The 7,104-nt window shown below is 38.4% G+C and overlaps 1 pseudogene; it reads right to left on the bottom strand.

The window, feature by feature from the left end:
* Nucleotides 1-4,019: 4,019 nt before the first annotated feature.
* Nucleotides 4,020-5,597, bottom strand: LOC100355680 (26S proteasome regulatory subunit 4 pseudogene; annotated as a pseudogene).
* Nucleotides 5,598-7,104: the final 1,507 nt, after the last annotated feature.

Below are 7,104 nucleotides of genomic sequence, written 5' to 3'. Positions count from 1 at the left end.
AACAAAAGAATTTATGAAGCAGAAAAAAGAATATCCAACTTAAACACAAATCACAGGAAATTATACAATCAGACAAAAAAAAAAAAAAGAAGAAGAAATTGGAAAACTAAAAAAAAATTGAGAATCTACAGGGTACGATCAAATACCCAACATACAGCTTCTAGAAGTTCCTGAAGGCATGGAAAGAGACAAGATTAGCAAAATAATAACAGAAAACTTCCCTAATTTGGAGAAATAAAGGAATATCCAAATACAGGAAGCACATAGAGTTCCTAACAGATTTGACCAGAAAAGATCTTTACCACAACACATTGAAATCAAACTCTCCACAGTAAAACAAAAGAAAAGACTCTAAAATGCTAAAATGTGCATGACAGAAACACCAGGTTACTTTCAGAGGATCTCCAATTAGACTCACAGCAGAATTTTCATCAGAAACCCTACAGACTAGGAGAGAATGTCGTTATATTACAAATCTTAACAGAAAAAAAATGTTAACCCAGAATACTATACACTGCAAAGCTCTCATTTATGAAGAAAAGTGAAATAAAGACCTTTCATAACAAACAGAAATTGGAAGAATGTCACCAATCACCCAGCTTCCAAGAGATGCTTACAGATGTGTTGCACACAGAAACATGGTCATCACTATGAAAGAAGGTAAAGGCAGAAAATCTCCCAGTAAAAAAAGAGGAAATTCAAAGTAAGTCTCCCAGGAAATCCAAAGTAAAAAATAGGGATATTTATGGGAAAATGGCAGAGCAAAATCATAACATATCAATAGTCACTTTGAATGTAAATAACTTCAACTCTCCAGTTAAAATATACAGACTGGTTGAATAGACTAAAAAATAAAACTCACCTATTTGCTGCCTACAAGAAACACATCTCACTAACAAAGATGCATGCAGACTGAAAGTGAAAGGATAGAAAAAAGATATTCCATGCTAACAGAAACCAAAAAAGAGCTGGTGTAGCCATCCACATATCAGACAAAATAGACTTTCACACAAAAACTGTTAAAAGAGACAAAGAAGAACACTATATAATGATTAAGGGGAAACAATTCAACAGGAAGATGTAACATCATAAATGTATATGCACCAAACTGGAGAGCTCCTGGCTATTTAAAAGAAATGTTAAAGGATCCAAAGGGAGGCGTAGACTCAAACACAATTGTAATGGGAGACTTCAATACTCCACTTTCAGCAATGGAAAGATCAACCAGAAAAAAAATCAGCAAGGAAACAACAGAGTTAATCAACTTTATAGACTAAATGGACCTAACAGGTATCTATAGCACTTTCCATCTTACAGTTGCAGGATACACATTCTTCTCACCAATGCATGGAACTTTCTCTAGGACTGACCACATACTAGCCATAAGGCAAGTCTCAGCAAATTCCAAAAAATCAAAATCACACCATGCATCTTCTCAGACCACAATACAGTGAAGCTGGAAATCAGCAACTCAGGAATGTCTAGAACATATGCAAACACACGGAGATTTAACAGCATGTTCCTGAATGAACAGTAGGTCATCAAGAAAATCAAAACAGAAATCAAAAAATTTCTGGAAACGAATGAAGATGACAATACAACATATCAAAACTTATGGGATACAGCAAAAGCAGTATTAAGAGGAAAGTTCATAGCAATTGGTGCCTACATAAAGAAATTGGAAAGGCACAAAATAAATGAGCTATAAATGCATCTCAGGAATCTAGTAAAACAACTGCAAACCAAACCCAAAACTAGTAGGAGAAAAGAAATAATTAAAATTAGAGACTTCAAATAGCTAAAGCAATCTTATACAACAAAAACAAAGCTGGAGGCATCACAATTCCAAATTTCAAGACATACTGCAGGGCAGTTATAATCAAAACAGCCTGGTACTGGTATAAAAGCAGATGGATAGTCCAATAAAGCAGAATAGAAATGCCAGACTTCAATCCAAGCCTCTACAACCAACTTATATTTGACAAAGGAGCTAAAATCAATCCCTGGAGAAAGGACAATCTATTAAACAAGGGTGCTGGGAAAACTGGATTTCCTCATGTGAAAGTATTAAGCAAGACCCCCCCCCCCACAGCTTACACAAAAATCCACTCAAATGGATTAAAGACCTAAAAATACGACCTGAAACCATCAAATTATTAAAGAACATTGGGTAAACCCTGCAAGACATTGGCATGGGCAAAGACTTCTTCAAAAAGATCCTAGAGGCACAAGCAATCAAAGTCAAAATTCAAAAACGGGATTATATCAAATTGAGAAATTCTGTATTTCAAAAGAGACACTCAGGAAAGTGCCAAGGCAGCCAACAGAATAGAAGAAATTATTTTCAAACTATTCAACTAATAAAAGATTGATAACCAGAATATGTAAAGTGATCAAGAAACTCAACAACAACAAAACAAACAACCCAGTGAAGAAATGGGCAAAGAACTTAAACAGATATATTTCAAAAGAGGAAATCCAAATGAACAACAGACACATGAAAAAATGCTCAGGATCACTAGCTGTCAGGGAAATGAAAATCAAAACAAAAATGACGTTTTCCCTCACCCCAGTTAGGATGGATTTCATACAGAAGTCAACAAGCTACAAATGCTGGTGAGGATGTGGGGCTAAAGGTATCCAAATCCACTGCTGGTAGGGATGTAAACTGGTAAAGCCACTATGCAAGACAGGATGGAGACACCTCTGAAATCTGAATATGACCTACCATATGACCCAGCCATCCTACTCCTGGGAATTTACCCAAGGGAAATGAAATCAGCATTTGAAAGCGTTATCTGTACCTCCATGTTTACTGCAGCTCAATTCATAATAGCTAAGACATGGAATCAACCCAAATGCCCATCAGCTGAAGACTGGATAAAGAAATAATGGGATGTGTGCATGTGGAATACTACACAGACGTAAAACAAAAATGAAATCCAGTCATTTACGACAAAATAGATGAATCTGGAAAACATCATACTTAGTGAAATAAGCCAGTCTCAAATGGACAAATACCACTTGTTCTCCTTCATCTGTGATAACTAATATAGCACCTCAAAAGCATTCGGTAGAAGTGAAATTGACTCTTTGAGAATCAATGACTTGAATAGCTCTTTTCTTAACTGTTGAGGAACAGTGTTATATATATATATATATATATATATATATATGCATATAAACACACACACACACTATTTGTTGAACTCTATAAAGTCAATTGGAAAATAGATCTCAGCAAAAATTAACAGTGGGAACAAGAGAGGGAGGAGGAAGAGGGGTTGGAAGTATGGGTGGGAGGGTGGGTATGGAGGGAAGGATCACCATGTTCCTAAAGTTGTAATTATGAATTGTATGATGTAAAGCTGTATAGTTCTGCATACATTCCTACGGACTTACTTCTAAGGGTACAATTTAAAATCTTGTCATGGGACCCAAAATCCACTTAATCTGGGTGGTAAAAATGCCATCTTCAGTGCTAAAGTGATCATATAGAGAGGATTAAGGGTTGGTAATAATAATAAATAGTATTAAAAAGGAGGGAATGATCCAACATGGTAATTAGTCTACATAGCAGACTCATAAAATGACATCACTTTAAATAGCACTCTACCTCAGAATCAGCCTTAAGGCATTCTGGTCTTGCTGAAAAGCCCACAAGAGAAATTTGCGCATGGAAAGCCAAGACACAGACAAAAAGTGTCTTACATGAAGGACCTCAATGGGTGAGACCCCAAAAGAAAGAAGTGGTCATCAAAGAATGAGGTACTTTCTGTGAAGGGAGGAGAGAATTTCCCTTTGCTTTGGCCTTGTCTAAATACTGAAGGAGTTTGTGGATTCAAAAGGCTTCCATAGCCAAGGCAGCTCGCGTCAACAGTCTCAGGTGATCACTGACATCATACGTAAGAGTGTTTATTGTTAAATTAACAACAAGTGTCACTGTGCACTGACTTCCCTGCAAGAGTTGTATTAGAATTATGTCTAAGTGCTCACAAAAGATGTATCATTCTTGAGTGTTTCTTTTTTTGTGTGTGGGGGGGGAGGAAGAGCACACTTTATTGGGAGGCAGAGTGAGCAGAGACCAACGGCCCCCTCACACGCAGATACAAAGGCTGTTTGCTAGTAAAAATCAGCTGGACCGCGGGCTCCTCTGGGCAGCTCCCCCTCCGTACCTCCCTGGAGGGTAGAGAAACGCCAGCCAGAACGTTCTCCAGGCAGCTGTGGTCCACTAAAGGTAGAGCCCCTCGGGGGTGCCTTCTTGTTTTTTATAAAGGACATTCTCTTTCGATTTTTTGAAGTCTTCATTTGTTACTTTCATTCTGCGTTCTCTCAAGGCCATGAGACCAGCTTCTGTGCAGATTGCCTTGATGTCAGCACCCGAGAGGTCGTCCTTAGCCATGATCAAGTGGTCCAGAGTTACGTCGTCGGCCAGCGTCATCCTGCTCGTGTGAATCTGGAAGATGCGCTTCTTGGTCTTTTCATCAGGCAGCGGGAACTCGATCTTCCTGTCAATACGGCCTGGTCTGATAAGTGCTGGATCCAAAGTTTCTATTCGGTTTGTGGCCATAATAACTTTGACGTCTCCTCTGGAATCAAATCCATCCAGCTGGTTCAACAGTTCCAGCATCGTTCTCTGAATTTCTCACTCGCCGCCAGAATTTGAGTCATATCTTTTTGTCCCAATAGCATCAATTTCATCAATAAACACAATGGACGGTGCGTGTTCTTCAGCAACGCAGAACAATTCCCGGACGAGCTTGGGCCCATCTCCCAGGTACTTCTGAATAAGCTCAGAGCCAACCACTCTCAGGAAAGTGGCTGAGGTTTGGTTTGCCACTGCTTTGGCCAATAAGGTTTTACCTGTGCCAGGGGGACCATAGAGAATGACCCCCTTGGGGGGCTTTATTCCCATTTCTTCATAATACTCTGGGTGGGTTAGAGGAAGCTCCACAGATTCCTTAATCTCCTGGATCTGGTTGTCCAACCCCCCAATATCAGCATAGGTCTCCTGAGGGGCCTTTTCCACCTTCATCACTGTGAGCAGTGGATCTGTGTCATCCATCAGCACCCCTATCACAGCATGCACCTTGTGGTTGAGCAGGACGGAGCAGCCTGGTTCCAGCAGATCTTTGTCCACGAAGGAAAGGATGCTGACGTAGTGTTCCGACCCCACAGATGTCGACACGATGGCGTGGTTGTCATCGATGATCTCTTCCAGGGTTCCCACCGACATCGGGGTCCCTCTCAGGTCATCCACCTTTGATCTTTCCTCCTCCTGCTTTTCTTCCAGTGGTTTCATCTGTTCCCGATTCCTAATGAATTCTTCTTCCATGAGAAGATAGTCTTTAATCCTCTCTAACTTCAGTAGTTTTAGCCGGCACTGAATGTGAGGTGTCACCAGTGGCAGTTTGCTGGCAGCATCTGGTCCCTTTGTTTTCTTCTTCTTTTTCCCCACTCTGGTTGGTACAGGAGGTTCATATTTCTTCTTCTTGTCCTTGTCATCCTTCTTGCCACCTCCAGGCCCGTGACCGCCACTCTGACTCTGACCCATCTTGACTCGGCCGCTCCTGAGTGTTTCTTTAAATTAATTAAATTTCTAAAAAAAAAAAAGTAGTGAAATTATCTTCAAGATGCAATGACTTTGAATAGCCATTGTCTCAAATGTTGAGGAACAGTTTTTGTTTTGTTTTTTTGTTTTTTTGTTTTTTGATTTTTGCTTTTTCTGTACAAATTGTTGAACTCTTTACTAGTATAGAGTTGGTCTTCTGTGTATAAAGCTAATTAAAAATGGATTTTAGTGGAGAATGGTACTGGGAATGGGAGAGGAAGGAGATAGAGGGATGGGAGAGTGGAGGGAGGGCAGGTATGGTGGGAAGAATCACTACATTCCTAAAGTTGTACTTATGAATTGTATGAAGTCTGTATTCCCTAAATAAAAAGTTTCTTTAGAGGGAAAATAAATTTAAAAAAAAAATAAATAACAATAAAAATAAATTAAAAATGTGAGGAGCAATTAAGCACAAGTGCCAAGTACATTGTTTGTGTTTCTTTTTTAAAATATATGTATTTGAGCAGGAGAGAGAGAAAGAGATGAGGGGAGGGGAGGGAAGTGGGAGGAAAAAGAAACAAAGCTCTCCAAAGCTGGTTCATTCTGAAAAGCTTGTAATAGCCGGAGATTGGCTATGGCTGAAGCTGGGAGTTAAGAATAATTATCCAGGTCTATCACATGGGACATAGGAACACAATTACTTGAGCCATCACCACTGCCTCCCAGAGTCTGAACCAGCAAGAAACTGGACGCAGGAACTAGAACCAGGAATTGAACCTATATACTTTTATGTGGGATGTAGGAATCTTAACTACTACAGTAAACACTCACTCCTATTTCTATTTATCATCTCTGATTTATTTCCTTTTATTTATAAGCAATGTGAATTTGCTATCATATCAAGATAATTTCTTATAACTAAATTATTTTATCCGTGGGTCTGATAGTAACCACAAAGCAAAACTATAATAGATGTACCAAAATAATAAGCAGGAATCAAAGCACACTACTATAGGAAAAAAATCACTTATCAACAAAGAAAGATAGAGGGATAAAGAAATAATGAAAGAAATATCAAAACAAATATCAAAATGTCAACATTAAGATTTTACCTGTCAATTATTATCTTATATGTGCATGGATTAAGTTATCCTGTTGTAAGACATAGAATGATTAAATGAATAAAAAATAAGAACAAGATCCACATGCTTACCAGAAACACTTCACTTCTAAGGACATAAATAGATGGAAATTTAAAAGATGGAATAAGCTACTCAATGGAAATGGACCCCAAGAGAAAGGAGGAGTAGTTATACCTCCATCAGGTAATATTTACTTTAAATCAAAAACAGAAAAAAGAGACATTGAAAGTCATTATATAAGTATGAAGGATTTGATCCAGCAAAAAAGGAAATGACAATTACATATGCAAAAAATTTTGGACTACCCAAATATATAAGTAAATATTAATAGATCCAAGGAGAGATGTAGACTCCAATACAATTACAGTAGCAATTTTAACACTCCACTTTCAGAAATGAACAGGTCATCCA

Source organism: Oryctolagus cuniculus, chromosome 1, assembly GCF_964237555.1.
Source record: "Oryctolagus cuniculus chromosome 1, mOryCun1.1, whole genome shotgun sequence".
Lineage (NCBI taxonomy): Eukaryota > Metazoa > Chordata > Mammalia > Lagomorpha > Leporidae > Oryctolagus > Oryctolagus cuniculus.
Note: the sequence above shows the minus strand (reverse complement) of the source record. Positions and strands in the feature narration are given on the sequence as shown.